At 43.3% G+C, this 12,907-nt stretch overlaps 1 protein-coding gene across 1 annotated transcript in view; it reads right to left on the reverse strand.

The window, feature by feature from the left end:
• Positions 1-12,907, reverse strand: part of PCNX2 (pecanex 2) — a 273,090-nt gene that overhangs the window by 166,954 nt on the left and 93,229 nt on the right. The gene's annotated exons all lie outside the window — the stretch shown is intronic.

Here is a 12,907-nt window from a genome sequence, read left to right on the forward strand (position 1 = left end):
CATAGGCAGGGGTTGCTGCAAGGGTACTTTTCTGTATGCTGGGCCATTTTTTTAAGCTTTTGGTATGAGACGGTTCAACACAGCCCCTTCTTGGTGACTGGTACCCAGGGCTCTGAGCCAGACTGTCCTGGGCTGTTCCCTGTCCATCATCCCCACAGTCAGCTGGTCCTAATGTGTTACTGATACATCTTTCAATGCATCTCCAATTTGCCCTTCCTTTCATTGCATCGTACTGGGTCAGGCATCCACTGCCTTGTTCCGGGGCTACTGTTAATAGCTTCATAGTGGGAAGATCTTGCAATCTCCATATCCCTCCCCACTCCACCGACTCCACAATTCACCCTCCACAATACAAAAGAGTGGTCCTCTTCCCATAAAAGGCAAATCAATCATGACTGCCCTTCACTCAGTATTTTTCAGTGATTCCTCATTGCCTACCGAAAAAATCTGCTCCACAGGAAGCTAGCTAAGCCAATTAGGATCCAGCCCTAGTTCAACTTTTCAGCCTCCTTCTGCACATTTAGTAGAAGCACTGCAGCAAAACCATAAAGATGTGTTGCTTCCTGGCCCCCCTGCCTTCGCACACAAAGCTGCATCTGCCCAGAGAGCTCTTCCACTCTGACCCTAGTCCACTCTCCTCTGCCTGGTGAACTCCTACCCATGCTTCAGTGCCCAGTATAAGAAGTCCCACCTGCCTGGTGCTGTCTCCCTCATTTCCCAGGCAGATAAAAGCTCTCCCCTTGCATCAGAACCATCGTTAAACATGTTTTCTTCAGCATTTAAGATATTTCACTCCTGTTATGGGCATGGGTAGGACTTGCCCCCTCTGGATTCCCTGCAGAGGGGCAGTTTGCATCTCTTCCCTGTACTTGGCACCAATGTTAGCACATCAACCTGTCCTTGAGAGAATAAGGTTTCAGTTTTCATGATTACACCAGTCCGTCTTCTATGACCTGTGCGGAAAAAAATGTTTCAGCAAGAAAAGAGCTGAAGACATTAAGTAGCTTAGAGCAAATGTGTATCAGGCAGTGAAATGTCACAGAAATGATTAGACTATTAGAGGGAAGGTATCTCATGACCTGAAAACTAATTTTTTTCATTCAAACAGCACCCCCAGTAACAGACAATTTATTCTGGAACTTGGGAATTTTATTGTTGCTTGAAAGTTCATTCATGAAACATTTATTGGCCCCTTGCTATGTGTCAGGCACCAAGCAGCACACCTCGGAGGAGGACAGCACAGGTGTCTGGGGAGGGAAGAACATAAGTAACTGTAATAAAGTGTGACAGGCGATGGACGGTGAGGTGCCTGCTGCTGGGTGCTCACCAGGCAAGAAGCAGAGGCTCCAGTGAGTCCAGGGATTGGCGTTTAAGTGGAGCCCCGCACAGAAGAAACGTGGAGAACACAGTCCTTCCCCTGCAGGGGCTTCTCGAGGGCCAAGCTGGGCTCTGGGGTGCCGTGGGTGGATGGAGCTGACCCCAGCCATCCTCACGTCTGTTCCTCCTCTCCCTGCCCCGGACGCCCACCTGCAGCTTCCCCCCTTTTATTTCATACTTGGCTGTTACAAAAACACAGCCAAAAAGTTTTCCGAAAGAGAAAAACCTGCTAACTGCTATTTCCTCCCACTGTTTCCTCTGCGTTTGCCTCTGCTGCATGTTTTATACACAATTTTGTGAAGACGGAGGGCTTCCTTTCACATGCAGCCCATAAAAAAATGCAAACACTAGAAAAAAATCACTCTGAGAAGGATTTAGTAACCATGACCATGGAAATAATGGTCCCTGCACGGAACAAAGGAAAAGTCAGGGGAATACGCATCGGCGGAAGTGAATTCCAGGCTCATCACTTCCTGGAATGAATGATTCTGTGGAAGGGACTTAACTTCGCATTGGCTCAGCTTCTGCTTCTGTAAAACAGGTGACAATGACACTCTTCTTGAAATATTGCTGCAATGCCTTGATGAGATTTGAAACGGCCTTGCACACTGCAAAGCAGTATGTCGATGTTCGTTTTTTATTAATTGGAAAAGAAAGAGCGCCCATGATGGATGGTCTTTGCAGAGAATAAATTAAAGCCAAACTAAATATATTTAAATAATTAAGTTTACCTACTTTGATTCACCCAATACCCCTTATCTAATTCTTCTCTCATTTATTCTCTACTTAATTAAATCCCTGCAGTACAAACGTGAAAGGGCAGCTTCCCCTCCTAGTACTGAGGGATCCTCCCTCTTTACCTACTAAAATAGCAGTTGGTAGAAAAGGGAAGAGGAGGTAAAAATATCTAATGGGAAACAGATATTTTCCCATTGGGGTTAGAGGAGAGGGACGTTGTCCCCCTTCTACTTCCCAGCATTTATCTCTGCTTGTGACTACAGATCTGTATGAAGATTGTGTGATTAACCCATGATCCTTCCACTGGTCAAGCCCGTTGACAGCAGGGACTCGTCTGTTTCACCCCAGTGTATTCTGAGCACCCTGTGCAGGGTCCAGGCCCTGAAAGGCCCTTACTGAATATGTATGGAGCTGATGCTCTGGATATGAGCACCCATCACTGCCTTACTCTACGATGCAGACCTAAGAAGGGAACCGCACGGATCATTTCATTTAGGTATCTCAGGACACAGAAGGTTGGTCTTTCCCAGTGCAGAGCAGTAGTTAAAAGCATGGGCTCTGGCTAGGACTGCCAGCTTCAATCCCAACTCTGCTAATTATTAGCACAAAGATACTGCGCAAGCTTTTAAGCCTCAGTTTCCTTATCTTAGATAATACCGCTTAGGGTTGGTGTAAATATTATATGAAATATTGTGTGTAAAATACTTAGTAGCCAGTCTAAAATGCTCAATAAATGTTTGCTATGACTATATGCTTTACTAAGATACTGTCTCAGTAGATTCAGGCTGCTATAACAAATATCATAGACATATGATATCATAAACAGCAGAAATGTACTGCTCACAGCTCTGGAGGCTGGGAAGACCAAGATAAGGTGCCAGCAAATTTGGTGTCTGGCGAGAATCCACCTTCTGGTTCACAGCTGGCATATCTTCATATAATGGAAGGGGCGAGGGCGTTTTTCTGGCCTGTTTCAGAAGGGCACTAATACCAATCACAAGGGTGTCATCCTCATGACCCAATCACCTTCCAAAGGCCCCACCTCTTAATGCCATCATCTTTGGAGTTAGGATTTCAACATATGAATTTAGGGGAACACAAACATTCAGACCAGAGCAGATACATAAGAGGACTGAGGACTGCAACAAAATCACATTTCCTGAAAAGAATTAGAATTGGCCTTTAGGATGGTCCTTCTCTGAGAGTCCAAGAGAAAAACAATGATTTCTGTAGATCCCTTATATCCTTCTGTTTGTGTACTACAGACAGAAAATAAGAAAACAGGAAGTCTTCTACAAAATGCAAATCTGACCTTGCCAAGATATGATATTATTATGTCAAGGTGCACAGTCTGAACTGACAGACCTTATTGGGGTAGTTCTCATTTGTTATTTTAATCTGTTGCATTCCTTCTGGTGTCTGTCCTGTATTAGTAAAGGTCTACATTCATCCTTCCATACATGTGATTTCTTTGAGCATAACCAGTAGCTTCAAGATAAATTGTTAGACATGAATGAACAGCACTGTGGCCGCAGGGACAGGACAGAAGGAATGAATATTTTCTTCAACAATGTAAAAGTGAGGTGACGCCAGAATGGCGTACTTCTTCTTCCAAGAAGAAGCATGGGGTGAAGGATCGCGAGGAATCCATATTCCAGGTGTGGCTTTGTGTGTTTTCTCCCTCAACCTCAGATCTTCACACAACTCTTTCTTAGAAAGAACCGGGGCTCACCTGAGCTTGGGCAGATTGTAAAAAGGCAGACCACCAGGATCTTCTTAGGCTTACTACTGGAAATCCCCTCAAGCTCCAAGTTCTTAACTTGTTCATTTTTTCAATAGATACAGTTACATAATATATAAAATAGGAGGCAAATTTCTCAGGGAAGCAAGGATAGGAAGGACTATTTGGATAGATACATGAGTTATTTTTTCGTGTTTAGAATGCCAAAGTTTGCAAAACCATGCTATCTTCAGGAAAGATTATTTTAGATTTGGAAGAGATCTCATAACTGAGCCAACCTCACCCCTGGACCAAATTATTGGTCAAGTAAGAAGACAGGGAGAATGGAAAAGACTTACCAAAGGTGGCAAGACCGACCAAGCCCTGGTTCAGTGCACTGTATCTTACACCACCCTAAATACTTGTACAGCTCACTGTGCACAGTATGTGGACATCTCATGACTTTCCACTTAAAAGGCTTGGCACAGTGGTTAAGAATCCGCCTGCCAATGCAGGGGACACGGGTTCAATCCCTAGTCCAGGAAGATCCCACATGCTGCAGAGCAACTAAGCTTGTGCACTGCAACTACTGAGCCTGAACTCTAGAGCCTGTGAGCCACAACTACTGAACCCATGTGCCCCAACTACTAAGTGTGCTGCAACTACTGAAGCTCGTGCACCTAGAGCCCATGCTCCGCAACAAGAGAAGCCACTGCAATGAGAAACCCGTGCACGACAATGAAGAGTAGCCCCTGCTCGCCGCAACTAGTGAAAGCCCTCACGCAGCCACAAAGACCCAACACAGCCAAAATAAATAAATAAATAATAAATAAAAAGGCTTGGGATCACTATAAATTAGAAGTTTCCAGCTTTCCAGGCTGTTTCTTTCATGTATCATCCCCCATTCAATAGTGCTGGACATCTTTTCAGTTAACTGCCTGTGTTGGGGTTTGTTGTAACACATGGTAGGGTGATAGCCCAGAGGAAGAAGTCATCTGAGAGGAGCTCAGAGGAAGCTCCATGAAGGACTGAGTAAGGAGCTGGATTGTAAAAGTGATTGGGAATGAACCTGGGAAGACCATATTCCAAGTCATGCAAGGGTAAAATGCTTCGATGCTGCAGGACCCTGCATTCAAGCATGGTCTGGATAAGCTTCAGGATGGGTACGGCTGGGTGCAATTCTAAAGGTACCACTGTTAAGCATATAGATATATAGATAAAAGAACGGGAAATAGTTAAGCATGAAGAAAGAGAGATTTTGAAACAAAATGATCAAATGCACTGGGTGTCTATCTGAAAGGTTTAGTTCAGTGGTGAGTCTCATTTCTGCAGAGAGAAGCAGAAAGGAAGAGAGGAAGTACTGACTGACATTTCTAGTGGATTTTTTAAAAGAACTTTCATATTTTAAACATCCATGTATTGACATTAGTCTTGAATTTTATTATATACATATAATTTATTTACTCAGACACATATGCACACAAATACATATTTTATTTTTGGAGAGAGATAAGGTTTTAAACAATCTATCACCCACTGATAATGAAGTGTAGACCATGTGACAGTTTGCTTAAAATTGACATCCCTAATTGCTCTGAGAGGTGTCTCATGGTCCCTGAGCTGGGAATGATATGGATAGATGAGTGCTGGCCTCATAAAACTCCCCCAGGTTTTGAAATATTTTTATGAGGTAGAAATAAAACTGTCTAATAGTCCTACAATTCTGTGGTAGATTTCATATGCATTTGGGAATTCTTTTGATGAAAATACACAGGGAAGTTCAGCTTTGTATAAAAGTACTTTCTGAAGAGAATCCTAGTTTCAGCATTTTTTTCCTGCGAAAGTTTAGACATCTCTATGATGGAATTTACAGGGCAAACTAATTGAGGGTTTGGTTATAAAGGGAACGCCAATGGACCAAGTTCTCACTTTGCTATGCCCTTCATATCAGATTCACACACTTTCTTTTAAGGGAAGAGCCATGGATTTTTCTGAGCCCATTGAATATCCAGGCATTTCTGAACCCAGGCTTCCATACATCCTAAAATAAGCTCTAGATCATATCACTTTCTCTCTGATGTAAGTCCTACTTCTAGGACTATTTGGACATGAATCTTATACTTAAGTGAAAGGAGATCTGTGCCCTTGAAGCTCCAGAACTCAGCAAGATCAGATGTGTCTCCCAGTCCTGTACTCCGCACTCTGTTCATAGTTCACGGCCACGGGGCACCATGCGGCCGGCCGGCACTTGCAAACATGCACTGGGCACCCTCGGGGCTCCCCGGCGTCCAGTGCTCAGCCCGTAGCAGCCCCAGTTGACACTCCTGGTAGACCCTAGACACCCAGAGGGGCAGCCCCATGGCCTATCACTGAGCCTGATTCACAGCAGTCAGTCAATACATGTTCAGTAAATAAACGAATGATCAGGGTAACAGATATGATGAATAAGACTTCACTGTCTACTACAAGTAGGTTTTCCTCACCTCATACTCTTCTTTCACTTTGGTGAAAAAGCAGCATATGCTTATGATTCAAGACTATTTTACTAGGAATTCCCTGGTGGTCCAGTGGTTAGGACGCCACGCTTCCACTACAGGGGGCAGGGGTTCGATTCCTGGTCGGGGAACTAAGACCCCTCGTGCCGTAGGGTGCGGCCAGTGAAATAAAGTAAAATAAAATAACTAAAATGCTAGATTAAAAGAAGACTGTTTTACTTTTTGGAATAGGTATCAGGGGGAAATCAGCTCATTCACTAGCAAGAAAGACTGACAGGCACCATCCAAACCTACGTGATAGACACCATCCAACATAGATACATATAGATAAATACGCGTGCGCACACACACCACACACACACACACACACACACGAACTTTTTGGAAAATACTGACATTTACTTTCCTTCTCATAGCCTTCTTCTCAGTTATCTGCATTTACTCAATCCAAAGTATATAGAGCATCTATTATGTGACACCAGACTTTTAGCAGAATATGAAAAGAAGCATATATAAACCACAGTCATGACCTTCACGAGTTCACGATGAAACTGGGGGTGAAGAAAAGTACACACAAAGAGCAACAACAGTAATAGCACCGACGTAGCGAGCACCGGCTTCACTGGCCACTTTACATGCACTGCCACATTCAGATTATAGCAAACCTTAAAGGCAGGGATCGCTCATTTTAAACATGAGGAAACAGAGGCCTTTTCTGTACTAGTTATCGTGGGAGTATCTATTTCCCACAGAACAGATTATATTCAGGATAAACAAGTATTGACATGAACACCAAAAGGACAATATTGCCCACGGACTTTGGAAGGAAGGTAGACTTCTGCTGGCATGGCTACAGCACAAGCATATTCCTCCATCTGTACTGGGGCCACCGCTGCTCGTACTGGAATTCTCTTGTCCACCCAACTTCCCCACTCCAAACTGGACAGCCACTGAATCCTACCAATACTGATTTCACTACATTTCTTGGATTGGACCCTTTCAAACTCTCTGCTTCCTACCCAAACCTGACTCCAGATCTTACTTTACTCAGCAATTGCAAGTCCATTTTGAACAACTGAGGTCTCATTCTTCTTCCTGTTTTTCCCCCAAATCAGTGTCCAGTGCCACTGTCAGAGGCATCCAACTCCAGCTTGAGGATCCCGACAATCCGGTGTTAACTGGGCTTGGAGATCAATGACACGCGTTTAACTTTCTAGGAAGGGAATGTGACAGAAAGTACTCACCGCCCATCTAGCGTCCATCTGCCCTTCCTCCCCACCAGTCATCGCTTCCTTACTAGCTGTTCAGGCAGCTGAAAGACTTGTAATTCCCATCCCCTTGCAGCTAGAAGTGACACGGTTCTAGCCATAAAATATAATCTGGAGTCTAGTGTAATAAAAGTGAATTAAAACTTGGATTTCGTTTGCAGGCGTATTACTATTAGCATCACCACCATTATGTTCATCAACATCATCACCATCAACTAAGAATGCTAATAATAATTTCCACTTGTATTTGTTTTCTACTGCAGTGTAACAAATCCCCACAAACAGTGGCTTAAACAACACAAAGTATGATCTCACGGTGTCCTGCCTCAGCCACCTGGGCGTGACCGCCTCCTCTGCTCGGGGTCGCAGCAGGCTGAATTCACAGTGTTGCCCAGGGCTGCAGTCTTACCTGAGCCTTGAGTCCTCTTCCAACCTCACTTCTGGCTGGCGGAATTCAGTTTCTTGCAGCTATAGGACTGAACTTTCTTGCTGGCTTTGCTGGGATCTGCTCCAGATCTGAGAGGCCATCCTTATGACGTGGGGTCCTCTGCATAGGCTATTTGCAGCACAGCTGTTTACTTCTTCGAGGCCACGGGGACGGTGTCTGCTGTTTCTTCTGTCTCTGACCTCTAGTCCTTCTTTTAAAGGGCTTGTCTGATTCGGTCAGACCCATCCAGATAATCTCCCTTTTGACTGACTTAAAGCTAACTGACTAGGTACCTTAATTACACATCAAAATCCTTCCACCTTTGCCAGATGATGTAACCTAATTACAAGAGGGACACCCTATCATACTCAACGGGTCCTGCCCACGCTCAAGGGGCAGAAATTACACAGGGCGCTGGAGTCTTGGGGCAATCTCAGAACCTTGCGCACCACACCATTTAATGAAAACCCCTGAGCTATAGACACTTTATATATATTATCAATTTAATTTCATTCACCTCTGACAACATTCATATGAAGTAGGTATTACTAATCCATTTTACAATTGAAAAAATAAAACAGCGTGAATTAGCCACGTGCCCTTAGGCAGATAACGTCAGCACTCTGTGCTCACATTCACCACTGGATTGTAGAAAAGCTATGATCTTCCTTATGTATGACATGGAGCCATAATAAAGGGCAAATGAGAAAACACTTGGGAAATTATTCCGAAAATTAAAGTACCATCGATCTGCAAGGTATCCTATATGCCTGCGGACGGTTCTTTTGCCTAGAAAAATATATTTAGACTTCGAATGTGCTAGGGAGGATGGCACAGAAGTCAGATTTTTGAAAAGATACAAGATCTGGGATCCGCGATGTGTGATGTTAAGTCACTTAATCGCTCTCTGGACCTCCATTTCCTCATTTTAACTAATAAAATGAAGGGTTTGGGACAGGGGATATGTAAGGTCTATTTCAGAACTAAAACTATTCTAGAACTATGAGTTTGTTTTATATTTATATTAGATTTTAAGACCTGAATCCATGGGAAATGCCATTGTTTTAGCTGCAACCCTGTAGTACCTGAAAGGATATGGGGAAAACTCTCCCACAGCAGTTGTTAACGATGCTTGGGAAACATTAAATTATAATAATTTACCTCAACCCCTGGACGCCCTTGCCATCAATAAAATAGAATCTCTTTATAAGGGATAATAAGCAATAGAAATCATGGTTTATCCAGACATACAGAAAGCCCAGCTAATTAATTACTGAGCCATCTCTCTAGGGAGCAAATATTCCGGTTGTTTCTGTGCGTCACTTGACAGTGATGTAGTAGTTAAGTAGTTAAGCCAATGAGGGAGTCCGTTTACATGTTACTTGCTACCATCTTGGATGTGTCAAAAAGAATATGAAATTAAAAGAGGAATAAAATTTCTTCCCCTAATTAATATTCCAGAGAGCAGAATTAAATGCCATTCCTTCAATCTGCTTCTATCAAGTGAGAATAATAAAAATCAAGGATGTAAATACATATCAAGACCCAGATAGAGGAACGCATCTCCGGGAAGGTAGCTGACACGCTGAAATGGTTCACAAGGGCCCATCAATCCATCACGGCACAGCAGAGATAAAAGGGGAAAAAAAGTCAATTCTAGGAGCGAAAAGTGTAAGCATAAAAGTCATAAACAAAAGCGTCGTTAAACAAGAAGTGGAATCACAGCTCTGGATAAGTATGTTGAGTTGAAGGTGGGTGAGCTTCTTTTTTTTCCTAAGGATGCCCTTGCCAATTTGTTAAACACATTCATGCAATGCACAGCATTTAATAGGCGCTGCTTTTTAAAGGGGAGAGTCTATCTGAGACCTTTAGAAAACTCAGGACTTACAAATGAGAAGGGAGGAATGCACACTGCTCTATTTTTAACTAAAAGGTGTTTCAAAATATAGATAGAACGTTAAGATTCTCTAACAACAGATCCAACTATTTACCACAAGTGATGCTTGTTCTGTGCTGAGCAAGGAAGTCAGTACCTCTTTGAGATTAAATAAATCTTTCAAAGTACCCCCGTTTCACCTGGTAAAAAGCCTGTTTCAACACATAAGTAAACCCCAGAGCCTCTGAAGTGTTCAGTCCCATCACAAAGTTGGCAGCGTGCTTTCAAAGTGGAATCTATTAACTTTGATCCAACAGTGACTTACGCCGGTGGCAGGCCACAAACAGAAAGAAAAACAGAAACAGAAGTCTCAGCCCAGGAGAGTAAATAGATCTTATCTCTTGGACCAGCTCTGATCAGTTCGTACTGGCTGCCTGTACTACTGTCTGGGCACCGCGGAGCCCTGCTGACCTCAGTGAGAAGAAATGCTGTGATCAATTAGCAACGTCTGCTATGAGGAGGGAGTCGGACTTGGGGAGGTAAGGGAATGACAGCATCTGTCCCACAGCTAGGTAAAAACCCAAAAAACTTCTTGAGTACCAGATTCTTCAACAGCTTCCAAAACCCTCTAAGAATTTTGCAAGAAAAAGTCATTTAACAACCCCAGAAGCGTACATTACTTTTGATAATGAGCCTTCAACACTTGTCAACGGAACTCCCTGGTGGTCCAGTGGTTAGGACTTGGTGCTTTCACTGAGGGGGGTGCCCCAGGTTCGATCCCTGGTGGGGGAACTAAGATCCTGCAAGCCGCGCAGCGTGGCAAAAAAAACACTTGTTATAAGAAATGGGTTTTTCAGAGCATACACCTTCTCCTTTAGGAATTAATCTAAGAAGTCCCATGAGTTGTTCTTTTGTGGAAAGCATCTGAGCATGGAAGAATATTCTGTCTTCTATAGATTCAACCATGATTCTATTACCAATGAATTATTTTTTACTATCAAATGAGGCTTACCTGCTCAAAAGCATGAAGCATGACACAAAGGGTCATCATAGATCAAAGATTTAGAGTAAACAGTTATGATTTAGCGGTGAGACAGCTGACGGAGAATCCAGAAGCAACGTTTTTGGTCTGACCACTCATGGAGTGACTTGGGACGTCAACTGGGAACTTTTTAACACCTTGTTTCCATCACAGCGGAGGCCATCAGCTCGTCTACGGCATTCAACAACCTTAGAGCTGATGATCTCTTTTTGCTATAGTTCCTTTCAGGCAACCAGTATTCTTGTGACGCACATCATACCCAATGGACCAAAAACATACACTTTTAGCCTCGCATGAAAGATTGTCCGTAACTTTAATATATCCTGCTGACACATCCAGTCATCCCTATCCTTCACCATCAGTAGGTTAATATCCTTACCATCTCCTCCATCTGCCGTGATCATTCATTCCTAACTCTGACGAAACTGTTTCACATGCCTGACTGCATAGTCTATGGCAAAGTTCTCAGCCCAACTGCAAAACGTTTGAAGGCTGCACGAAACAACCACCTCCTCTGATGGGTTTTCTCTTTTCTGATCATCCACAGTATGTCATCAGCTTTGATGAATGTTAAACTCCTGAGAAAGAACTGACTGTTTCTACTCTCATATCACTGTAGTACCTGGCAAAGTCATTTCTTTTTTAATTTATTCATTTATTTTTGGCTGCGTTGGGTCTTCATTGCTGCGCACGGGCTTTCTCTAGTTGCGGCGAGCAGGGGCTACTCTTCATTGCGGTGCGTGGGCTTCTCATTGCGGTGGCTTCTCTTGTTGTGGAACACGGGCTCTAGGTGCGCAGGCTTCAGCAGTTGCGGCACGCGGGCTCAGTAGTTGTGGCGCATGGGCTTAGTTGCTCCGCAGCATGTGGGATCTTCCCGGAGCAGGGCTCGAACCTATGTCCCCTGCATTGGCAGGCGGATTCTTAACCACTGTACCACCAGGGAAGTCCCTGGAAAAGTCCTTTCTAGACAAAGAAATATATGTTGCAGTGAATATGAACTGTTCAGCTCCTGCTTCAGTTACAGAGAGCTTGCATGTTCCCATTTCCATTAACCAAAGAAAATAATATTTCCATCAGATACCATTTGCTGCTCAAGGTTGCAAAGAAGGATGAAGTATTGGGTCCTGGTCAAAATGGCATGAAGAATACAGGGAACACTTACTATATATATAACAGATAATGAATAAGGACTTACTATATAGCACAGGGAATTCTTCTAAGTACTCTGTAATGACCTATATGGGAAAAGCATCTTAAAAAGAGTGGATATATGTATATGTATAACTGATTCACTGCTGTACAGCAGAAACTAACACAACATTGTAAATAACTATACTCCAATAAAATTTTTTTAAAAAAAAAAGAACACAGGGAACTAGCTTTCCTCCTCCCATTAAATGTCCAATAAATATTCAAAAAGAAAAAAACATCAATCTATACTGGGAACTAGAGAAAGTACTTGTGCGTAAGCCATAGGCTTTGAGGAATTTATGCTGGATCTTATCTTACAGATGAGACTAGTCTGAAAGAAGATTTTGACATCTGATACATGACTGAAATTCCCACTCTCTATTTCAGAGAGAGAGAGAAGTGCATTGAGGAAGTAAGCAGGACAGGATCTCACTAAATCCCTGCTGACATCAACTAAATCAGAGGTGGAAGGGCTGGAGTTAAGGCAGGCCAGGGGGTTGGCAGACAACATCATGCCTGGACTCAGACATCTGTGGATGGCAGCGTTTGGACCCCTCGGCCGTATTGGAGGCAACAGGTTTTATCTGGTCAGTTCAAGGGTCGGGATGTTGGAGCAAAGAGGACGAAGTAAAGACAAGCACTGTCCCAGGTATCTCATTCGTATCCCTGGGATGAAGATTCCTGACAGAACCACCTAAAAGCCCATGAGTAACATATTTTTCCAGGGGAAAGATATATCTGAACTGATGGTATGTTACTGAAACACTCTTTGT

The sequence above is a fragment of the Aethalodelphis obliquidens genome, unplaced genomic scaffold, assembly GCF_003676395.1.
Source record: "Aethalodelphis obliquidens isolate GAN/ISIS:26980383/991018 unplaced genomic scaffold, ASM367639v1 scaffold87, whole genome shotgun sequence".
Lineage (NCBI taxonomy): Eukaryota > Metazoa > Chordata > Mammalia > Artiodactyla > Delphinidae > Aethalodelphis > Aethalodelphis obliquidens.